Genomic DNA, 24,383 nt, shown 5'->3' on the forward strand with positions numbered 1-24,383 from the left:
TTAGATATACTTTAAATTACAATTCAGACATGCATTGAATATGGTGATTATTTCATATATTATCAAATGGATCTTTAATGCTGGACGTATTGTACAGTATGTCAGAATGTAGAAACTGGGACTCACTAAAGAATGTTGTAGAACTGTGCTGTAAAATAATAAAAGAAAAAAAGCCTGAAGTAGGAAGGAAACTCTAAAAGCATATATGTATACCACGGAGATTACCTCAAAACTGATTGAAGTTGTAACCACAACATAAGTGGCTCAGAGTTTAACAGAGTAATGCAATAGCCCATAAAATTTGCTGCTACTGGGGGAGGTCAAAATTTTATTTCATGGACTTAACTCATGCAGATCACACTGGGCTTAAAAAGATGACTTCCAAAAAAAATGTGGAGGACATTTGTTCCTGAAAGGAAAAAAAATAAATAGTTTGTAGGATTCCTACCAGTCCAGTACTGATAAATGACTGTATTGCGGAATACATTGGTTTGTCTTGGTTGAGCTACATGAAGACTACAGGTGGTGAGTTCTTCCCATTGCTGCAACTGTCATAGCAAAGAAGAAAATATTACAAATGCTAACTGATACTGGCAAAAAAGGCAACTACTCAAACTTTAACAAACAAATGTTTGGAATGAACTGTAAACAATTTCCAACTATACCTTGTGGATAAAAACCACATAAACCAAACTACATTCTGACCCATGCGCTTAGCTGGAATTACTGCTAAAAAGCATGAGAGCACATTAAGATTGATCATATAACCTATAGACTGTAAAACAAATGTCCCTGCCTCTTCCTTCCTAAAGTGCTGAAATACTCTAAAACCCCCATAAAATCCTTGCTAACTCTTTGCTTTGTTGTTTAGTTTTCTGTTGCCATTTAAATGGCTCTTCTAGACACATTTTAGAAAGTGAGGATTAATCAGATATACAAAAGTCCTTCTCTAGATGAGTATTTGGTTGTGTTGCAACACAGGATAATGATTGCCTATTAACACTTTAGCGAGTATTTACAAAAGTATTAACACAGATGTTTAGGAAAAAGTTTGTTCCAGGACACAAACATTTGTTCCTTCTTGTGGTTTGCCCTAGGCTGAGAAACAAATGTGTCCTGGAATAAACTTTTGTGAAGCGTCTGGCATTAGCATTTAGAGTTGTGCTAGTTAACATATGTTTATTGATAATCTATTAACACATTTTACAAGTGGAACAAAAACAGAGGGAACGTGGAGGAACATTGTAGCTACCAGAGCAGAAAAGGGAAACAGGAGAGAGAGAGAATAAAAATCATACTTTTCTTCCTTTGACACCAAACAGATAAGACAACAACATAAAATAACATAGAAAAGTAGAAGAAAATGGACTGAAAAATTAGAGCCGTGGCAACTGCGTCACACCACGGTATCAGTTTGCATTGTTGGGAGAGTGTGAATCTGGCAAGTCATTCCAGGGAAGCGCTTCAACTAAAAAGGTGGAGGAACACAAAGCTGGGGAATAGACAAGACCAAAAACATTCAAAGGTAAGTCGAATGCTAGTCTGACATTCCATACCAATTCACCACTCCAATAATTGGCCTCAGTTCCAGTGGAGTCAGTAGAGTTGTGTCTGCTTCTCAGACCATCAGTGATTTGGGCTTCTCTCCTTTCTATCAGAGTGTAAATTAAAGGAAGATAAAAAGCTATGGTGTGCAGTATTTTTTGTTTTTATTTGTTGAAGGACTGCCAAGCCTGGAGATTAGTCTGCACAATGAGTCTCTCTTTTTGGGCATTTAACTTGCATAACATCTTTAACATAATATTTATTGTTTACTGTTTAGAAAAGCTTTATTTTAAAATAATCCCTCACATAATTGTGAGATAACAAAGCAAGACGTCCTTCTGAAATATTGTGACAATTGACTATTGTAGTTATCACAATAACGCATCTAACTATTTTAGCTGTGTGAACCAGTGTAATGTTTAAAAGGATTATTATTTACTCAAACTGGAACAGATAGGACTTTGGAGTGATTTATGTTTGACAAATTAACCTATATGCTTGTGTACTTAGGTGTATAACTTACTCAATAGACAGGAATAAGTTGCATGAGATATACTACAGAATATCAAAATATCTCAAAATTACGCTAGGGTATTTCCTTGGTACAAGATGATATTAGGGCTGTCAACTAATTGCAGTTAACTCAAAATAAATTAACTCCATTAAAAATTAATTGTGATTAATCGCAATTTTGATCGCACAGTTAAACAAGAATACTAATTGAAGTTTATTATAAATATACTTGGATGTTTTTCTACATTTTCAAATATATTGATTTCAGTTACAACACAGAATACAAAGTGTACAGTGCTCACTTTATATTATTATTTTGATTACAAATATTTGCATGGTAAAAAAAATAAACAAAAGAAATAGTATTTTTCAATTTACCTCATACAAGTATTGTAGTGCAATCATTTTATGGTGAAAGTGTAACTTACATATGTAGAATTTTTTTTTTTTACATAATTGCACTCAAAAATAAAATAATGTAAAACTTTAGAGCCTGCAAGTCCACTAAGTTCTACTTCTTTTTCAGCAAATCGCTAAGAGAAACAAGTTTGTTTACATTTACAGGAGATAATGCTGCCTGCTTCTTATTTACAATGTGAGAATAGGCACTTTTGTAGCCAGCGTTGCAAGGTATTATGTGCCAGATATGCTAAACATTTGTATGCCCCTTCACACTTTGACCACCATTCCAGAGGACATTCTTCCATGCTGATGATGGGTTTTGCTCGATAATGATCCAAAGCAGTGCTGACTGATGCATGTTCATTTTCATCATATGCCACCAATAGAAGGCTGATTTTCTTTTTTGGTGGTTCAGGTTCTGTAGGTTTGCATTGCAGTGTTGCTCTTTTAAGACTTCTGACAGCAAGTTGCACAGCTCATCCCTCTCAGATTTCGGAAGGTACCTCAGATTCTTACACCTTGGTTCAAGTGCTGTAGCTATATTTTGAAATCTCATATTAATACCTTTTTTGTGTATTGTCATATCTGCAGTGAAACTGTTCTTAAATTGAACAACATGTGCTGGGTCATCATCTGAGACTGTCAAAATCCAAAATATATGGCAGAATGCAGGTAAAACCACAGAGCAGGAGATGTACAACTCTCTCCTAAGGAGTTCAGTAACAAATTTAATTAACACATTTTTTTTTTAAAAATGGTCATCAATATGGAACTGTGTCTCTGGAATGGTGGCCAAAGCATGAAGGGGCATACAAATGTTCAGCATATCTGGCACATAAATACCTTGCAATGCCAACTACAAAAGTACCATGCGAACGACTGTTCTCACTTTCAGGTGACAAGTAAATACGAAGCAAGCAGCATTATCTCCCATCAATGTAAACAAACTTGTTTGTCTTCACGATTAGCCAAACAAGAAGCAGGACTGAGTGGACTTGTAGGCGTTAAAGTTTTACATTGTTTTATTTTTGAGTGCAGTTATGTAAAAAAAAAATTCTACATTTGTAAGTTGCACTTTCACCATAAAGAGATTGCTCTACAGTACTTGTATGAGGTGAACTGAAAAATACTATTTCTTTTGTTTATTTTTTTACTGTGCAAATATTTGTAATCAAAATAATAATATAAAGTGAACACTGTACACTTTTTATTCTGTGTTGTAATTGAAAACAATGCATTTGAAAATGTAAAAACATCCAGAAATAGTTAAATAAATGGTATTCAATTATTAACAGTACAATTAAAACTGTGATTAAATCATGATTTTTATAATCTTGCTATTGCGATTATTTTAATCAGTTGACAGCCCTAGATACTATAACGTTTCACAGTTATCTAGTAAGACCTTTCACACTAAACATGCCTCTGCTGTATACTAAATTTTAGTGTGCCCAATATTATTAACTTGTTTATTTTAGAATTTGATGCATTTTGCCATGAACTTGCTTTCAGTCCAGATTTGCCATCCTTACTTATATTGAGTCCACAAATGGACACACTGATTTCAATGGGATTGTTCATGAAATAAGATCTGTTCAACATGAGTGACAGTGTATATAGACTTTAAACTCTATTTAAAAAAAAAACAAAACAGTATATGAAGATTTCTTACTAGTACCCCGTGGTGGATGCGGAAGAGGGCAAGTTATTCCAGTTCTAACTTGTGTTCCAATGGTTCTCTGCAGACGTACCTTCATTTTAATACTATTTGTATTGCTTAATATTGTTTTGGGCTAATTCTTTTGACTTATGGTCACACCACATCGTTTTGTGAAGTTTTTCCAACAGAATCATAGAAGACCTGGAGCTCTGAAGACCCACCCTTTTTTTGGAAAATGAGAGTGTACCGGCAGATCTTCAATTAACTATGGGAACTGCTGCCAGCCCCTTAAACATATAAGTGAAGCCAGATATCAAAGATCTGAAGTGCAGATCTGCTGGTATCATATGGCTCTTAGGCACATAATAAAACTAATGAAATTTTTAGCTGAGATAAGATTTAAATATCACCAACTACACATATGCAGTATTTTTTCTTCAGGTTGTTCCCCCGCCCCGCCACAAAACCAAAAGCAATTTGACTGTGCTACAAACTAATACTATTCCATATTTTTCTTTTAATTTAAAATATTTGCAGAGTTATAAAATCACAATAAAACTTTAGAAATTTTGAACTTCAAAGAGAATGGTTCTACAAAAGATATGTCTGACTTCCATACTATTGAACCAGATGTAAATTATAAATCATTGAAGCAAATCCTAATTTGCTTCACTTTAAAAGTGGTATACCAGTATTTTTAAAGGAACTGGCTCCATAGCTGGTGTAAATCACTGTAGCTTCATCCAAATCAGTGAAGTATCTTGTCCAAGGTTTCAAAAATCTTACTTCCTGGGAGGCTCAATCCCATTGAAGTTTTATCATTGACTTTAGGAGGAGATAGAACAAACTTTTGAAGAGTATGTGTAATCAGTTCAAAAGAATCCTAAACCAACAGTGAAAAAAACAAACAAAACAAAACCAAAAACCCCAAACAAAACCCTCCACACACCCCTCGTTCTGGCCCAAAGTTACGTCTCTGAAAATTTATGCAGCTACTATAGAAATACTGACTAACCCTGCAGCGTTGATTAAAAAACATTATATAATGTTACCAAAATATATTTAGTCCCTTCCAGCAGAGTAACAAAAACATACTTTGAAACATTTTCTGAAAAAATAAATGCCAACTATGTTTACCCTCTTTTAATATGCATAACAAACATATTAAAGTAATATCTAATCACTTTGAAGATATCTTATATTATTAGCATACCAAACACATGTTCTTATGTAATTTATAATGTAATGTTTAACAATTTTGTATTTGTTGAACATAAAATGAATTAATGTTCTCTATCTAGAATCATTAAAATGTGCATAATTATATCAAATTACAGTATATTATTCAAATATGCTGAAAGTATTTTATTTTGCTTTAATTAGAATATCTTACAATACTTATTGTGCCTATTTAAGGAAAAGGACTAAGAAGTTACAGCTGACATTTTCTAGAAGAAGCTTCAAGGCATCTTGTTAAACGTGAACAAGATCAAAAAACAAGTTTAATACAGAAAGAGGAGAATGCATTGTATGTTTATTTTCTCTAAAACAAGAAAGTTAAATTTTAGTTATTGAAGAGTACAAAACACATATTATAGCAGCAAAATACAATCTTACATGATAATAAAATGTCAGTAACTGTATACTGATGGATGTCTAGTAGCATATAGTATATTTTTGGAGTTGGAGTTCTGTTTTATTAGAAATTAAATTCATTCTAAGTCATTACAAATTTGACTAAATGGGGAAAAAAGGCTCCCAAAACAATGGTTTTGGTATAGATCCGTATATAAATACATGCTGTTTTTAAATTCCTTAGCAACGAAGTGGAGGATTTATATAAACAAATTTGACTCTACAAATGTTTCTTGTTGGAGAATAGTAGTTTTAGAAGTAGACTTCAGAATGACTGGCAAACATCAATGCTGTCACAACATTCAGAGTCTGACTTTATATCTAGTGAAATCTGAAATAACTTTAGAAACACCACTACATTCTAATATGGCAGAATGTAAGTGACATAGTGCTGGCGTTCAATGTAATTTTTAGCATAAATCAGATACCATAGTGATTGGTGCAGTTGATATGCATAAAACAGATTAGATACATAGGAGAGGTGATGCATCCTAAACTATTATATCCTGAAATCCAGTCAGTGCAAATTAAGCGTGACTCATCAAGTCATTTTTATTAGATTTATATACCACCAAATCCATAAGACTTCAAAACTATCGGTATATAATCTACTTAATTATTATTCAAAATAAAGGGATAAAACTAAAACTAAAACTTAATTATTATTCAATATAAAGGGATAAAACTAATAGGGTTCTACAGAAATTAATCTAAAACCAACCCCATTTTTATCAAGAATAGTAAACCGTGTATGGGTTCCTTGAACCACTCTAGAATTCTATAGCAATGATATAGCAATTCTATAGCAATCCAGAGAATGGATTATATAAATCTATGTAAATTATTTACTATATTTTATACAATTTTGCCATAACAATAACAGGGAAGGTGCAAATGTCCTGGCAGATGACCCACGTGTACAACGTCATAATAATATGAAGTAAAATCTACCAAAAAGCAAATTTCACAAAATATATATATATATATATATATATATATATATATATATACACACACATATACATACAAACACATACTCACTTTCAGAAACAAAGAAAAAAACAAAAAAAGATGTGAAAAGGAGTTTGCAAGAGACAGTCCAATTTTAAATAAAACCAATTGTACATCTTTTCAGGGGAATACCATTTATTGTCATGGAAACACTGAAAGAAACAATCAACTAAAGGCAACCCAGTACTTTGTCTCTAAGACAAGATGCAAAATCCAGCAAGAACTAAAACTGAAATACAAAAACGTATGAGACCAACCTAATCAGAAAGATTACTCTTACCAGCATGAAGCTAATGCCACTGTTCTTCACACAGAAGTCTAAATATTTCAAGAGCTAGTAACTGGATCCATAAATAGCCTTCATGAGAATAACTCCTATGCTCCAATTGTGCACTATGCTGGTCTAATGAAGGGTTTAAATGAGTACTTTTAAGACTTTGTGATTGACTCTGGTTTTTGGTTCTTAAATCGCCATCCCAGAGGAATTTTTAAATATCTAAAAACGTCCGGGATTTTGCCATTATTATTTTTCCCCAAAGAAGAGCTGATCATTCAAGAAAGAGAGTGAACGTTGATCATTCGAGAAAGAAAATGAATTTTGATCACTTGAGAGAGTGCCCGCTTTTTCCCCCATCTCCCAGCGCTTGCACCGCGAAACAGTTGTTTCGCCCAGCTTGGAGGGTGGGGGAGGAGGGGGAACACAGCGCATTCAGGGGAGGAGGCGGTGCCAGGGCAGGGATTTGGGGAAGGGGTCCAATGGGGCAGGGAAGGGGTGGAGTTGGGGCAGGGCCGGGGGTGCCCCAAATGTTCAAAGATGGTAACCCTAGTAAAGAGCTGAGCACCAGCAGCACTTCGCAGGAAGCATTCAATGGCTCACAAGATCAGATTCTAAAGAAATACAAAGCAAACATATTCACTGTTCTTAAGTAAACACCATATGATTACATGACTTTCATCCATATTATGCCTCACACAGTTGGATATGATATGCTCAAAGATGAACTCAACCCTCCAATATCAAATGAATGCATATTTTAGACTCAAATCCATCAATTAAGAAGTAAATGAACTATAGACACTTCCCAACTCCAGCATCTTCTGATAAAGTGTATTCCCTAACAGCCTTTAATAAATGAAAAGCCATGCGCTCATCTGTAATCGGCAGGTTAAAATGTGGAATTTAGAAAATGAAAGATGCCAAAATGTCATTGAATGGGAGAAAGGAACCAACACATCTAGGATAGATGTGCCCAACTCCCTTTGACCTTGAATAGGACAACAAGTAGGTACACTCCTCTATGCCTTGGAAAATTTCCTGCATAATGAGCAAAGAGCAAGATTTTCAAAAATAGCTGCATAAAGTTAAGCACCTAGGAGCACCTCAAATCTTACTGATTCTTTCTGCATAACATCCTTAAGCCTTTCCTGTCCATCCGTACAGCTGAAAACTTTTTTCCAAGTTCTCATCCTTTTGCATCTCAATTACAGCCCCGCATACTTCCCTCTGACTTTGCCAAATTCTATCTTGCCCCAGTCATGTCCATTCAGAATGCTGCTGCAAAGATCATTCTCTTAGCCTGTTGCTTTGAATCCCTTTACAGGCTCCTCCTTCTCTATCCTATTAAACAAAAGCTGCACGTCTCCACTGCCTAACCGCATTCTACCTATCATTTCTCATTCACTATCAAGACATTAACTCCATCCTCCATTCACCCGATGATGCTAACCTCCATCACCCTCTTGTAAAATTTTCCAACAAGCACCTTCATGCTTTCCCCATACTGCCCCTCATGCTTGGGAGAACTACCCATAAACATGCTCCCTTGTTATCCTCCTTCAAACTCTCCTTTCCTGGGATGCATAAAAATATAGACAATGGCTAGGCTGCTGGTGTTATGCACCAGCCAATTTTGTTATGCACTGACCAATATTGTCTCCTTATTTCCCTATACTCCCCAATCTGTCTATATTGAACTTTTTTTCTTGTCTTATATTTAGACTATGCTCTTTGGGGCAGGGAGCAACTTTTTGCTCTGTTCCTGTACATCACCACAATGGATTCCTAGTCCATAACTAGGGCTCAGAGGCACAATGGTAATAGTAATAAAAATATACGTGATTTAGACACACCAGTCTCATTGAAAGTTAACTGGATTTGGGTCCAAACTCCCTCATCTGCCTTTGAAAATCTTTAATGCAAGAGGAGTTAAAATAATTAATTCACAACACTTGTCCTTTTTTCCAGAGAATCATATGAAATAGAAACATGAGGGGATAAAAATCTGTTAAAGACTTGAAATAATAAAGAATATCATTCAGCTATTTCTACTCTATTAGTGAAAGCCAATTAATACTTGTGTAAAAGGATTTGAAAGAAGGGATCTTCCGCATCCCTGGAGAGAAAGCTTCTAACATGCTGAATTATGAAGAACTAACATATACCTTATTCTCCAGTATCTGATGGGAGATGGTGGACCATCAGAAGCACATTACTAAGTATGTAAACATTACCCCTATGTAAAAAGTGAGCTTAAAAATGTTTTTGCATTTTGTTCACAACATTTTATGACAGTTTTCTGGCACCTTGTGGAGGACACTTTTTACGTATGTGGGTGTTGTGAGAATTGGAGGACTTCAAAAGCAAGGGATAATTTCTAACACAAAGGCCAAAAGTTTAATACCGAAATAATAGGAATTCAAATAAAGGAAAAAATGTTATAAAAATAGCCTTATGCAATACATAGTAGCTACAGCGATGACTGAGTCACTGTACATCTTGAATGATGGATCCAAACATCAAAATGGCTACCCAACTACGATCTATCTCTACAGGGGATTAAAGATGCCAGTGGGGAAGAATCCACACAGTTTTTGCCAATGAGTCACTCTGTTCAAGCTACTCAATGGTATCATACAATTCTAGAAGGTATATATCCCTCTCCACCTACTGCCCTAACGCACAGTGAATAAATTTAACAGCTGAATCAATTACACCTTTGCAAAGCGTATGTTTACCCCCAAAGTTGCAAACAATATGCTAGGACTTGTGGAAACCTGAACATGCTAATTGACTTGAACAGAATAGAAAATGCCCTGGTAAATCATCATAACTACAACATACATTCAGCAATTACATGCCAAATCAATCTACCAAGGACAAGGAATGGCCATTCAACCTGCCTCCAAGTGCATGGGTGAGTGAGAGAGAAATTATTGAAGCTGGGGGGGACTCTGAATGGCACTTTGTTCCTTCCAGCTCAGTGCCCTTTCTGCTGGCAAGGAAAGGGTTCCCTTAAAGCCAGAGGTGTGACCAATGACACATTCCAGCATAAAGCCAAGCCATGATTGGCTGGAAGGGGCAAGGAGTCCTAGACATCCATTCAGGGAAATTCCTTGCAAACCCAGCCTAGCTGGCCCACATTTCCTGAAAGTCTGTGGAGAAGGCAGATACAGAGGACTAAGGAGAACTGCTGAGCTGAAATATTCATAAATTAGCCCCATTCTACCAGACTTGCTGAAGTTGACTCGTACCCTACTTCTTAAGTAGTACTATTGACATGAATAGGATTATGCAAGGAATAGAGTTTGATGCATTGAAAATAAATTTCAGAATACAACCCTAAATATTTGCCCAGAATTTTAAAGCTGTAAACTGCTCTATAATAATTACTATTCTTCTTCTTGGGTGAAAGGTGCTATGTAAAGTGCACAGCAGGACTACAAGGAAGATATTGTCTGGATAACTATTAAACACATTATATACTACACATTAAAAAGTGAGATCTTCAACAACTGACACAGACTTTGATTTACAGCTATAAACCCATGAAAAGCAAAAATAAAATAATATGGAAATGTAGACTCCAGGCATACAGCTGCAATTTATTCAACCTGCCTGTCAACTGTCAGGCTATTTCAAGCACACTGGAATATGTTCCAATGTGGATAAAAAGATGTGTCACACAGAGGTGAAGAAAAAATAGAAAGGTGTGTTGAAATATGAAGTCAGAATCTATAATCCCTATGTAGTAATGCCCGAGAAAGAGAGCTATGCACAAAATATTTTGTACTTGATTTTTCAGCTAGTATTTTAACTTTAATATAATTGAGCCCAAATCACTTTAATAAATCTCCAACTTTGTATCCATTTGTTTTCTTCTGCTCACAGAATATCTTGTGTCTTTGCCTGAGGATTTTGCTCACTCACTGCTTAGTTGATTTTTGGGTAGACTATTGGTAAAATTTATTCAACAAATTTTGTCCTGTTTCGTTTGTGAATTATCCATGGTGACAGATAATTTTGTGTGTGTGTGATTATTGAACTCCTTCATTGTAACGAAATCTTTGCTTATTCATTATTCTTGGTGTTTGGCACACATTGTTTCTGTCCCCTGATTCACTGAGAAATTGTTGCAAATAGGAGAGGGAAAATTTAAAAAGATTTCAAGATGGCTGTGCAAACACTTCTGGCACAAAGCTACAAAATACATGTTTACACAAGGATTCCTGAGACTTTCACTTTCTGCAATCATTCTTAGAATCACAGAATCATAGGACTGGAAGGGACCTCAAAAGGTCATTTAGTCCAGTCCCCTGTACTCATGGCAGGACTAAGTATTATCTAGACTAGGGATCGGCAACCTTTGGCACGCGGCCCACCAGGGTAAGCCTCCTGGAGGACCGGGCTGGTTTGTTTATCTGCCACGTCTGCAGGTTTGGCCTATCGCAGCTCCGACTGGCCATGGTTCACCACTCCAGGCCAATGGGGGCTGCGGGAAGCGGCATGGGCCAAGGGATATGCTGGCCGCCGTTTCCCGCAGCCCCCATTGGCCTGGAGCAGTGAATCGCGGTCAGTGGGAGCTGCAATTGGCCCAACCTGCACACACGGCAGGTAAACAAACCAGCCTGGCCTACCAGGGGGCTTACCCTGGGGGGCTGCATACCAAAGGTTGCCGATCCCTGATCTAGACCATCCCTAACGGGTGTTTGTCTAACCTTCTCTTAAAAATCTCCAATGATTGAGATTCCACAACCTCCCTAGGCAATTTATTCCAGTGCTTAACCACCTTGGACATTAGGAAAAAACTTCCTGTCAGCCTAAACCTCCCTCGCTGCAATTTAAGCCCATTGCTTCTTGTCCTATCCTCAGAGGTTAAGAACAGCGATTTTTCTCCCTCCTCCTTGTTACAACCTTTTATGGACTTGAAAACCGTTATCAAGTCCCGCCGCAGTCTTTTCTTTTCCAGACTAAACAAACCCATTTTTTTCCAATTTTCCCTCATAGGTCATGTTTTCTATACCTTCAATCATTTTTGTTGCTCTTCTCTGGACTTTCCCATATTTGTCCACATCTTTCCTGAAATGTGGTGCCCAATTTCTTGTGAACAAACAAATCACTTGAAGGAGGCCTAGAAATGTAAACACACCAGCAGGGTCTACACAGGGAAGTTAAAGCAGAACACATTAGAGCGCTCCACTTGTCACACTTCTGTAGTCCGGATTGTGGAACCGTGTAGACAAGCTCCCAGTGGCCGCGGTTTGCCATTCTCGGCCAATGGGAGCTGCGGGAAGCAGTGGGCTGCAGGGACATGCTTCCCACAGCTCCCATTGGCCAGGAACGGTGAACCGCAGCCACAGGGAGCTCTGGGGAGGCCGTGCCTGCTGACGGTCAATGTAAACAAAATGTCTCATGGCCCGCCAGAGGATTACCCTAATGGGCCATGTGCCAAAGGTTGCCGACCCCTGCCTTAGATCAACAGTCCATGTTTCAAATATTCCCCTGGTAGTTGTTTGTGCATATTCAGAAAATTGTAACCCTTTCTTGTTAATACAGAGCTTGTCACCAGTATTCATGCCTTTGTCATTTCACGATCAGCTTGCTATGAGGTTAAACCTTGAGACCAAATGAAAAGTATGCTAGTGTACAATACTATGGCCAGCTGATTAAACCAAGTTTAATGCCTGGTGTGCATTACCCCAGTGTTCTACGAAGTCCACTGGTGGCCAATGAATCTGCTGGTAAAATTCAAGATGTTGATTTTAATTTACAAAGCCTAAATAGTTTGGGACATGGTAAACTGAGAAACTGGCTTTTCCCTCATGATGTATCACTCAAGATACCTCATCATAAGGAAAAAAGGGCCTTCTGCTAGGATGTTCTCTGTGGAGAAACTCAGCTTTAGCAACTAAGCTTAGAATTGTTAACCTTTCAGGTTCGTGGCAAGACCAGTCTTCTCAACCCAAAGGATAAGGCTGAGAATTGGGGAAGTTTTGTTGTTTGGTACAGGTTGTATTTTTGCATTTGCATTTTGCATTTGTAAGAATGGTCTGTCACATTTGAAATTTTACTGTGCAATTAATTATTAAATTGTCAGGACATTCAGAACTTGAGATGAGCATCTATGTATATTTTTGTAAGCATAAAAAAACCTCAAAACAAAATAATCATCTTTCCTTGCCCTTTCCTCAATTCAGCAACTTGGGTAACAATTATTGTGCTATAAAGGAAAGCAAATGTCATTAGGAATTGAAGAACATTCATAGAGAACACATTCCTTTAGCTGATTTTTTTTTCCATATGGTTTTCAGATCTTACCTTGAAGAACATGATTAAATACAATTAGACTCTAAAAAAAAGTGTATGAAAAGTGGTGTTCCTTCAAACTACTTTAGTAGAATAAATGTGACCTGCAATTATACTCTCAGATTTAGCAATAATTTCAAAGAACCGGGTAATGTGCAACACTTAACATCAGTCTGTCCTTTTCAGGGTAGCGTAATTCATTATAGACTAGATGACTAAGTTGCTCTTCAATTTCCTTTAAAAACTTTTATGAGACTCAAAGTGAGATCAATATGCCCAATTTTTTAAAGCAAAATTACAAAGTTGCAAAATGCATCAGAGCTGCCCAAATGATTTGCTAATTTGGATTCATTTTAAAGCAGATGTTAAAGTATGACTTTTCTGATAAGAGGATTTTGTTCTAGGTTTCACTAAAATCTCCCTCCCTCACAGCATCACAGATCCCTGAGCTGTCACAGCCTGGGAACAGTTTATGCAAGTGCACAAGTCTACAGCACACAGAAGTGACTTTTCAGTTCATTATCATCAATGCTACTCACTAAGGGAAAAACAGAACACCAAGGTGATGGGGGAAAAGATACTAGGTTGTCTGGGAGCCACAATAGGCCAGATTTTCAAGTATGGTCTCCTCAAAGATGGGTTGGTCATTCCCTTCTGACTAGAGCTCTGTGGGAACGGGGTGTTTCATTTCAGAGAGTATTTCACATGTTAAAAATGTCTTCCATTCCAGAATGGAAAGAAAACAAAAAAAATAATTTCCTGGGATCTAATATTTAGAACAAGAATTGCATTGACCAAATTGTTCTGTTTTGACAAATCCAAAATGTTTTGCTCCAATTTCAACTTTTTATGCTTATAGTGACCAAGGCCACCACTGTATTCACACCCTACACATAATTGTAATAATCTTTATATGAAGTATGCTTTGTGAGGCATCATTTTAAAACAACACACTGATAATTAATATACTTATGTAATATATGTACAACTATGTATTAAAATTATGAACATAAGGTGAAATTATGGCTAAAATGCGTTTGCTAGACCAGTGGTTCTCAAACTAGGGCCTCCACTTGTTCAGAGAAAGCCCCTGGTGGGCCGGGCCGGTTTGTTTACTTGCCGTGTCCGCAGGTTCAGCTGATCGCGGCTCCCACTGGCCGCGGTTCACTGCTCCAGGCCAATGGGGGCTGCAGGAAGGGCAGCCAGCACATCCCTCAGCCCACGCCACTTCCGGCATCCCCCATTGGCCTGGAGTGGCAAACTGCACCAGTGGGAGCTGCAATCGGCCGAACCTGTCAACGCGGCAGGTAAACAACTGTCCCAGCCCACCAGGGTCTTTCCCTGAACAAGCGGAGGCCCTAGTTTGAGAACCACTGTGCTAGACAACTCTAGTGAAGGGGTACACTGGTTTCTCAAAGACAAAGGACAAGCTGATGTTTCTAACTAGAAGTCATCAAAGTTGATTGGCAACAAATGGGGGCAGGAACAGTTTGATCTGCATTTTAGCAAACAACAACGTGGAACCTCTTTTATCATGAGACTCCATGTCACAGATGGAAGGAATTTTATCTAGCGGTAACCCTTAGGGAAATGCATTTCAAAGGTTGAATGGACTATGAAAAGTGAGGGACAAAAACACCCCAATCTCTCTCTCTCTCTCCATTACCAAAGAAAACAAAGGAACAAGGCTGTTGTCTTTGTGGGGAGATCCTGACCTGAGGATTAGATCAGCTATGTTGCTGAGAACCTGAGGTAAGGATTTTACCATAAATCAAGTCTAGCTTGTTAAGTTTTAGCTATTAGAAAATGTTTTATCTTTATTTCTCTTGTAACCATTTCTGACTTTAATACCTTATGCTTGTACTCACTTAAAAGCTCTCTCTTTATAGTTAAATAAATTCATTTTATTTTAAATCTAAATCAATCCAGTGCTGTGTTTAAACTGAACTGTTTGGTAAAACTCCAGTTAAAGCATGAAACTCTTGCATGTTGACCTTTTACATGGGCAACAGAGCTCTGATATCTGAATTGCCCAGAACAGGACTGGACAGTGCAGAACACATATTTTGGGTAAAACTGGGACTGGGAGTGTGTTGGGGTCACCCTGCAAGTAGTAACCAAGGCTGCTGGAAGCCAGAGTGTGGCTAGAGCATCACTGACAGGCTGCTGGGATCAGAGCTGCGGGACTATGGCTACAGCCATATACAGACATTCAGGATGTGACCTGCATGATTTTAGGCTGTTTGTGAGTGGCCCTGGTTGGGAGCTCCATGACAAAAGCACCATGAGGCACCCAAGGTTGTGGGGCAAGTGGTAACAACCCCACATTGCGCCGAATTGGATTGCACCCTGGAATATGCTAATTGTATATTATAGTATAAATAAGAAAATTGAAAAAGTCATTTCAGTACAGAAAACTGAAATGTTCTGTTCTGAAAAGGTTGAAATGCACTGTTTCAATCTCAGGGATTAAGTAGATCTGAGTCAACTGTGGTTGATCTTGATCTCGGGCACAGATTCAATCTATGGAAAATCCAAACAGATATATTTTTAAGATGAAAGTCTTGATGTTGTACAAAAATGCTATTATTTCCCTCAAATGTTAAATTCATTAAAAAAAAATTGCATTGACTTTGGAGGTTCACATTTGTGTTGGAGACACACTATTTGATTTGCAATATTATTTGGAATCTCCCACATATGCCTGAACACCATACAGCACCCTAAGGTGAAGACTAAGGCCCCGATCCTGCAAATTTTTAGACAGGTATATGACTTTACTCATGTGAACAGTCCCACTGAAGACAACAGGGCCACTCATGTGAGGAAAGTAATGCATGTGCATTTAAAGGCTTGGTTCTCAGACCCCAATTCAGGAAAGTACATAAGCATATGAGCAATCCCATTCGCTACACATGTACTGGACTCTAGGCACATATATGAATATCATTCTGAAAACGATGAGGCTATATCCTGCAAACTCTTACTCACGTAGTCTTTAGTGTCATGAGGAGTCCAACTGATGGGACCATTTATGTGAGCAAGCAATATATTGAATGGAACAAAGAGGTAACGAGGAGTTTGCCCAAACAAAGCCTGTCTGGCTTACACTGGCACTTGTTGGCTTCAATATTTGCTTGGTGTCTGTCTGGCTTTCCCGAATGGACCAATAAACTGTTTGTGAAGTGAGCTTTCTACGTAAGATACTTACCCTCTGACTCTTCATATCACATAAACAGGCCAGAATGGTATAAAATGGCCCTAAAAGCCCCAATTGCACCCATGGAAGGTCTCCACTGTTGCAGGCACAGGAGAAACAGCCATAAGGCTGACTTCTGCTCTGAGGACCTGTTGCAAGCTCTGGCACACAAGATGTGCTAGAAGAAGTGCTGCATCTAAGGGAAGACCCTAAGAGTCTGCTGCAATTTAAAAAGGATGCCTAAATTACGCCAGAAGGCTTTCCAGCCCCCAGAGCTGACCACGACTTGAGGCCACAAAGTGATTTAAAGCTAGCTTAGTCTCGCTCTCCACTATCTCCCTAGGCTGCAAGTTCTTTACTGTGCCTCTTAGGGTAAGTCTACACTGGTATTAAAATCACGTGGCTGGCCCATGCCAGCTGACTTGGACTCGTGGCGCTTGGGCTAAGGGGCTGTTTAATTGCGATGTAGATATTCGGACTTGGGCTGGAGTCTGGGCTCTAGGATTGGAGGGTCTCAGAGCTTGGGCTGCAGCCTGAGCCCAAACATCTACACCACAATTAAACAGCCCCTTAGCCCAAGCCCCTTAGCCCAAGCCAGCTGGCACAGGCCAGCTGCAGCTATCTAATTGCAATGTAGACATACCCTTTGAAGGACAGCACAGAACCTGACCCTCTGACTCCAGGGCTGAAGTCTTGATTCTATTGAAGTCAATGGTAAATCTCCCATTGACTTCAATAAGGACAGGCCTAGGTCTCATGGAACCAAGGGGATCCGTGAGCCTGTCACATTTTTGTTAAAATGTCATTTAAAAGGAAACATTTTACGGACATTCACCATCTGTTTTGACTCCCGTTATCATTAGACTAGTCTAGAGGTGGCACCAGCTCATTGCCAGATTTCTAACTTTCCTTACTAAGGTGAGTCATTAGATATTTAATACTCTGGAATTATGCTTTTAGTTAAAAACAGATAAACCACGATATTATACTATTACTGTATAGAGAGAATGTGTAAGATATGTTAAATATGAATTAAAAATATTGAAGATGTGGAGATAAAAATTGTTTTAGATGAAAAAGTAAAGATTCAAAATGGCCCTAACAATGTGTAAAAGCTCATTAGAAGGCAATACTGTAAGTCATTCGGTAGTTATTCTCCAAAATTATTATCTTCTTCTATTAAAGATGATGGAAAAACTGTCACTTGACTTCAGTGGGGCAGGATCATGCCTTCAATGAGTAAGAGTTTCTGGATCTGATTCTCATTTACATGAAGACGACTTGTTTGCACACACAAGTTGTACCACTGTACTAAACCATTACATTCAAGTGGTACTACCCTTTAGTGAGGATGCACTTATAGCAGGATAAAGGTTTTTTTTCTACTTTTAGTTATATATATTCACATACAGGAAGGGAAATAAGCTATACTAGAATAAGGCAGCTTTATAGCTGTACAATTGTGTTCACACTTGGGATTGTACCAGTATTAGTATTTTGTTTAAAAAAAAATTCAATCCCCTAATTTAAATAGTTATCTTAAATCTGCACATAGAACAGGCTAAAAGTTCCTTTACAACATTCTGGCCATGTAAAAGAGCCTAAAAGTGGGTGTAAATCATTTACATTGACACAGCGATGTAAAGCAGGCTCTGTGTAAATAAGAATTGAACCCTCTGATTTAATTCAGTTACTATGGTACACTATTTCTTGAAAGATTAAATTGTGCATTGTCGGTAAAGTGCTATAGGACTATCTGCTGTAAATTAATTTTCATAAAATTCCTTTTTGTAAGATCAGTGAAAATTAATTCATAGCAATAATTTCTAACAACAGATAAACAACAGCATTTAATTGCAGAAGTTGGCTAGGAATGTGCAAATAATCAAATGTGACTGTGGTCAGTCTATCAATGCCAAAGCTTCAATAAACATTAAAATAAATAGTTCCACTGAATATGCCTCTTCTTAACAAAGTGGTAGAGCTTTTATTTTGAGAATTGAAAAAACCTAATTTTACAGTTCTACGATTAACAGCTTTGAACTTCATTAACAAGCTTGAGCAATATTTGCAAATGAAAAGTCAGCTTTTACATGCAGAGTGACTCACCAGAACATAAAGAAAATACAAGAATACATATTCTGTGCTGTAGGCCCTCCTTCTATCTTCAAACAATAAAACTCCTGATTTTATAGTAATGTTGGTGTATTGCTGAAGCACTAAAAAAATGATGATCCATCTATATACAGCACATTCATTTTTCTTACAGGGGTAATAATTGAAACATACTTGTAGTTAAAATTCTTCCATTGCTGTTTGCAGTGTTGTTGTAGCTCTGTTGGTCCCAGGATACTGGAGAGACAAGGTGGGTGAGGTAATATCTTTTTTTGGACCAACTTCTATTGGTGAGAGAGACAAGCTTTCCAGCTCTGTGTAAGCTCGAAAGCTTCTCTCTCTCACCAACAAAAGTTGGTCCAATAAAAGATATTACCTCACCCACCGTGTCTCTTTACTACTTACAAGACTTTTTGTCTTCCAAGTGCTTTGTGAATGTTAAGTGCCCAGTCCTATAAGGTGCTAGTTGATGCTTTTAGCAGAGTTGAGGATGCTCAACACCTTATAGGAGACACTCAGCATCCTTCAGGATTGGGCCCTAACCAATTATTCCTCAATACCCCTATGAGTAGGGTAATTCATAATCCAATAGGACTTCCCTTGTAATTTATCATTAATTATTGTCCCTCATTATAGTGTTTAATAACCATCTCATTTAACTTGTGAAATGAGCTCCATTGATTCCTTTATCTTTGTAATTGAAAGGGACAGTCCCATTAGGTTTCATTATATTTTATTTGCCCTCTAATATATCAAACAGGATTTACTGTTTAAATATTGAAAAACTCCACTACACAACACAAATAAACTGAAGGGCTTTATAGATAAAAATATGTTAAGGTCAGTGAAATAATACTACTCGATTAAGCAATCCAAAGCATTTTGGAGATGGGTAGTGCCTAATGAGATAAAGCATGGTTTCCCTATGAAAAGGTAAAAGAGAAAATGACTCCTATTTAAATCCAACTGTAAGACTGAGAAATATGACAATACATTTTGCAAGCCAGTATACATTTCAAGTAAAAGTATTTTCATAGCTGCTGTATTAGTAGCAAAGCCAGACATTTGTGTCACACTCTGCTATAAGTCCCAGAGAAAGGGATGGAATGTTGGTACTCAGTCTTATTATTTTTGTATTAGGAAGAGAATCTGATTTCTAAGTAAGCTCACTGAGTACACATCAATCTATTCCATACATAAAAATCAGTCTTCCCTATTAAGTTTTAAAATTGCCAAAGGGCGTTTAAAAATGGAAAGTAAAACATATTGACAAGTACAAATTTAACCTTTTTTATTCTTTAATTTTAGAGATGCTAGGAGTTTCCCTTAAGTAGGAATACAAACAGATGCTCAGGATGGTGTGTAAGAATGTGATTATGTATGTTTTAATATCCATAGGGTTAACCCACAGTTACTGTAAATTAAAATAGTTTTTTTTTAAATCAGTGTCAATTACTTATCTTATGACAAAGTGGTTTGATATATAAACAGTATGATCACAAAACAGGAATAGATGGCCAGTGGCCAGATCCTACAGAATCTCATTCACTTGAGTATCCATCTAGTCATACATGTAGTCCCACTGATTTCAATGTTATTAATGTGTAAAAGGACCACACGTGTGAGGAAGGATTTACAGGATAGAATCCTTGGTGTGGATTAGACTCCTCCTGGCACATCTTTAGAAGTGAAATCATACCACCGACATTATGCTAAAGATGTTACCTACTTCCCTGAGAGTAGAGTTCAATTTCATTCTCTCCTTTCATTCACAGACCCAAGACAGGTTGTCTTAAAAGAAAAATAATCTGTCTTTAAGTTACAGAGAGAGAAACAAATAATAAAAATTGAGCACAAGTGTGCCTTAAACTGAAATAGCTAAAAATGTCACTAGGCTGGATAAAAATTTAAATTACAGCGTATGCTAGTATTACCTATGCCCTGGCAAAGAAACTGTTTCCCTCCTCTGACACATAGCTCAAAGAATATCTTCGTTCATTGTCCCAGAAAAGTGTGCCACAGCACAGCCTGTTTTTAACTAGACTACTTTTATGAAGTCTGCTCTGGTTTGCAAGCCTCAAACTGAAGGATTAAAATGAAGTTAACAACTGCATTACATCATACCTCTGACCTTGCAAATCTAAAGCCTCGGTGAGAATTTCCTACTTGAATATCAATTTGGTCTAACATGTTTTCTCACCACCCATAAATGTACATAGCTGTCAGGCTATTGTCTCTGTAAGTACCACTTTCCTCTGACATATCTTCAAGATGGACCTGTATCAAAATGCTAACTGAGCTGTTTTCTGAGAGTACTGAGTACACAATTCATGCTTAAGAGTCAATTAACTTTTCCTTTCTACGCTTAACAGCTCCCAACTTCATTATCAAGCTTGAGCAATATTTGCAAAGGAAGAATGGGACTTCACATTCAGTATGACTCAGAAATATATCAAGATAAAATCAAAGAATGCCTACTCCATGCTGTAGGCCCCATTGCCATGCACTAACAATAAATCCATTGTGACAGGGTCGGGCTAGATGGCTACAGGAGAGTAATAGAAGGCAGATATATTAGCCCCAGGCTAAGTAGGTCCCTTTTCCCTGGGTAAGGTAACAGGGAAGGTTCCAGAACAATCAGGAACCTTCTGGAGACAATTAAGACAGGCTGATTAGAACACCTGCAGCCAATCAAGAAGCTGCTAGAATCAGACACCAGGAGAAAGGTCCTATGGTGAGGATAAAAAAGGTGTTGGGAGGAGCCCAGGGAGTTGTAGCTGTCGCACAGCTGTTCCAGGAGGCACTCTAGACAGCTGCATTCCACAGGGCCCTGGGCTGGAACCCGGAGTAGAGGGCGGGCCTGGGTTCCCCCCAAATCCTCCCAACTCCTGGTCAGACACAGGAGGAGTTGACCTGGACTGTGAATTCAGAAAAAACGGCCAAGCTGAGGGCTGCCGTGAAGCTCCAAGGCGAGCAAATCTGCCAATAAGCACAAGACCCACCAAGGTAGAGCAGGAACTTTGTCACACCATATACAATAGTATTACAAAACAGCAGCACATCCCCCTAAAAGCAACCACCTGTTAGCATGAAAATATTACCGAGTAGATATCTGCAATACATGGTACTTCCAACTTTCACATGGTAAATAAGCACCCCAACTTTCACAATAAGCCAAAAATCAAGCTAATCCCATTTCAAAAGAAGCCAATCCCTAAGAACTCCAACAATCTATGTGACTAGATCCCCCCCCGACCCCCGCCTTGCTCCTGCTTGTCCATTGCCCCTGCTGGCCCACCTTTGCCCCTGCTTGCTGGGAACCGATTAAAAAAAAAAAGGTAGCAACAAGGCTACAAGCCAAACAAGCAACAAGCTTCAACCCAAAAACTAGCCAGCAAGCAACTCACAAGCCAATTAAGCCAAAAACAAGCCCTATTTCTGCGTTATTGTTTTTTTTTCCCCTTTCATGGGTTTGACACGTCTGCTACCCAAACCTTAAATTCTGAAAAATAAAAATAAAAATGCACACACACACAACCCCCTGCCTTTTCCACATCTTTATTTAAAAAGATAAGGTCAGCAGTCTGGCTATTTCAGGAGAGTGAATTCCAAAATTGAGAGGTCCTTCTGGAGAACACCATGCCAGAATCTTCCTCCTCCTCTTATACACCAAGCAAGGTGATTTAAATTTTGGCAATAGGACATGGAAACTGTGAGGAGAGGGGACATTTTTCCATGTAAGCAAGTTCTAGGTTTTATAGTCAAAAACAAACAAACAATCTCCACCTGCAAGTCCATAAAACTTTCATAAAAAAACTGAACACATAATGGCGAGAGGGAGCAGAGGAGAGAGAATAAGGACACAAAAAAGGGGATTTTAAAAAAAGATAGGGATTAATGGGAGCTGAAAAGAGAGACTAAGGATCTGGATAACAAGGTGATGGATTGGAGGACTGAGGAAAGGAATGAATAATTGAATGTGTTTTTTTTCTTTTGCTGCATCTTCCTTTCACTGTGATATTTGCCATGGGAGTGCCCACAAATGTGTCAGTCTGGCTCGCATAACTTTCACAATGTTTACTGTGACCAGGATTGCTCCAGGGATCAAGACAAACTATTACGGACACCATGGTGAGGGTAGCAAAACAAAAAGGGGTTTATCTTGTTGTTCAGGAAAGGCATCACCTGCCATGGTTTTACCCCACAGCAATAAGCAAGGTAATAGTAGCAAACTATTGTAGCAGACCTATTTTTCTTCAGGGAGGCTCTGGCAGGCAGCAGTCTCTCAATCTGCCCTCGCCAGGACTCTCTCACAGAAAAAGATGGAAGTCTGCTTTCCTTCCTTGTGAGCCCCAAGTGAGCTGGGCTCTCCCCTTTTAATCTCTCCTTTCAAGTCTGACACCTATTGCAGTGTGCCAGGGTAGAGCTGAATGCTGTTTCATGTTAGTAGTTTTGTTTTCCATTTTGTTCCCTACCTTTAAAAACTACTGAGACAGAAAAATTCTGAGAGAACTATCATGAAAGCGGAGATGTAATTGCAATCTGATTTAGATCATGCTTCGTGCTTATGCCAAGGTTTGCTCTTTTGTGGTTTTTTTTCATGTCCCAGTGTGTTGTATATAAGTGTTCTGGTGAGAAAAAGTAGATTTTGAAAGTAGAATGGCATACACTAAGAAATATTACCACCTATATCCACTATGTCGTATTCCTTACATAATATAATCAAAATAGTGATTAGTGTGTTTCTGCAGAAACACTGTCAAAATATCAGGATATCCTAATGACCATTTCATCTTCTCAAAGGTAGGAAGGTGGAGTACCCTGCAACACCCTTATATAGAACAGTAATCTGCTACCCAAGGACCTCTTGATGCCAACTGGTAGAGGCATATGGATACATAGGGGTACAGGAATACCCTTGGTTCACCAAAAGAGTGTTATGTAAAGTCTTTAATGAAAGCCTGGTCATCATAATCATTATGAGATGTATGTACAGAAAATGTGTGAGGAGTTATGTATATATGCTGAAAATTATACTCTCTAAACTTTGTATTTAAAGGTAGGTCACTCAAAGGTAGTATGCCTTGAGACAAACTTCTCCAGACAGGAGATGAGACACACTTATCTCTCTAGTGTGCCACTGTGTATTGTGGGTCTCACAACAGAAGTCTATTAGCATGCCAAGTCAAATGCTAACAAAGAGCTTGCAAAGACTTCAAAAAGAAATTAACAGGAAGAGGTAAACCATTAGTGTGCAAAGGGGAAGCCAGTGTTCAGGTGAAGATCAAAGGTCTGGTCTAGTATATCTGGACGTACAGTGAGAAACCCTGGTTTTCATTGTGCAAAGACAAGCTGCCATTATGAAACGGGAATCTCAGTCATCTTGGTCGAAAACACTGGGGAAAGGACTTGGGATGAGCTAGCCTGTAGCAGACAGAAGAATGTCCTGTGAGAAAGCATGTGATTCTATTTCATATGTAACCTTTGTTTCCAATATTCTTTCTTACTATCATTTGTATCTCTGTACTTAGATAGAAATACGAGAAGAAATTTTATTATCAAAGTGCTGTGTGTTAAGCAGAGCAGTGATCCGGAGTTAAATCTAGTAACTGGTGTGTACTATGCCTTTGTGAGCAGCAAATCTGAGAGCTCAATGGAACGGGCTGGGAATGCCACAGGGCTGCTTGGAGGACTCCGTGGTTGCTCTGTGCCTATCACTG

The 24,383-nt window shown here is 38.2% G+C and overlaps 1 long non-coding RNA gene across 1 annotated transcript in view; it reads left to right on the forward strand.

Annotated features, from left to right (window-relative positions):
• Nucleotides 1-1,229: 1,229 nt before the first annotated feature.
• LOC140905396 (uncharacterized) overlaps nt 1,230-24,383 on the forward strand; it is a 118,019-nt gene continuing 94,865 nt past the window's right edge. Inside the window, exons 1-2 of the long non-coding RNA XR_012156844.1 lie at nt 1,230-1,525; nt 15,021-15,101. This is a non-coding gene — a long non-coding RNA (uncharacterized lncRNA). The remainder of the gene's footprint in view (nt 1,526-15,020; nt 15,102-24,383) is intronic.

The sequence above is a fragment of the Lepidochelys kempii genome, chromosome 1, assembly GCF_965140265.1.
Source record: "Lepidochelys kempii isolate rLepKem1 chromosome 1, rLepKem1.hap2, whole genome shotgun sequence".
Classification (NCBI taxonomy): domain Eukaryota; kingdom Metazoa; phylum Chordata; order Testudines; family Cheloniidae; genus Lepidochelys; species Lepidochelys kempii.